The following is a 1245-nucleotide window of genomic DNA, read 5'->3' as shown; positions in this document are numbered from 1 at the left end:
TTTCCCAGACTGAACTCAAATTGCCTGGGCCTTCCAGAATCCTGGGATTACAGGAGTGTACCACCACAGCTAGCTAATGATTTTTCTTTATAAAATCATTTTTTCTGTTCTCCCTATTCTTTCTTTCTTTTCTTTTCTTTTCTTTTCTTTTCTTTTCTTTTCTTTCTCTTCATGCTGGGGATCAAATGCAGAGCTTCATGCTTTTAGACTAGCACTCTACCACTGAGCTATACCTCACACAATTAATAAATATTTATCTATTTACATTAAACTTTAAGAAAAAACAGCAATAACAACAAATTGGAAGAAAATGTAAGTCTTACTCTGTGGAGCTATACATCTTGAAGGCAAAGCATGTATACAAACAAAGTTCATACACACACCCATCCTTTGCCGCAAAGAATAGATTTCCTATTGCCCTCCAGATAAACCACTTCACTCATAGTCTAGTGTGTGTGTCGACATCTTCTCCAGGTTTTTCTTCATAGTGTGCCTGAGCTCATAGGCCTCTCTCAGAAATAATAAGTAAGTTGGCCAGGCTGGAGCTGATGGGGCATCTCCTCCTTAAACCAAGATAGGTTAAGGGTACAAATCTTTGTTGGAATAAGAAGCAGTTGGCATACCAGTGGATCACTAAGGAATGTCTTGCTTCTCCTTTTGCATTGTTCTTTATAGGTTTACTGAGTTAAGCTACTGAAGAGCTCAACAGTGCTAATGCTTATAGGCAAACTTCACTGTGACATTTCCTTGCTGTCACTCAACAATACCTAGTTTTTGTAGCATTTGTAGGTGGTTATTAAAGACAGTGGAGAAAAATTTTATTAATGGAGAAGCTTTTGCCACATGTGTAACTTCAATGTTAGTTCCTAGGTTGTGGGTCCATTTGGAAATGCTTCAGCTCCAGCCTATTTATGTTGTCTTGGAGAAATACTTCCATTCTTTAGTCTCATTGACTAAATCCTTATTCCCTTCTGATGTCAGAAGTCAGCTGGGTTATTCCAATTTCTTGTCATCAATGCTTCAACAAAGGCCTTTAACTAGACTGTTTAGAACAAGATGTGCACAAATTTGAAAAGAAAACAGGGAAATTGTTCTAAGATGAAAATAAAGTAGCCCATGACCATAAAGACATTGGGGTTGGATAGGAAATTCTTCCTTCCCTTCTGTCTTTCTATATCCCTAAGAACTTCTCTTGGCTCCTTAATCATGGATGATTTAAGAAAAATAATTTAGTTTATATTTTAT

The sequence above is a fragment of the Octodon degus genome, unplaced genomic scaffold (genome assembly GCF_000260255.1).
Source record: "Octodon degus isolate 3935 unplaced genomic scaffold, OctDeg1.0 scaffold00002, whole genome shotgun sequence".
NCBI classification, from domain to species: Eukaryota; Metazoa; Chordata; class Mammalia; order Rodentia; family Octodontidae; genus Octodon; species Octodon degus.
The sequence above is the reverse complement of the archived record's forward strand: the minus strand, read 5'-3'. Positions refer to the sequence as shown.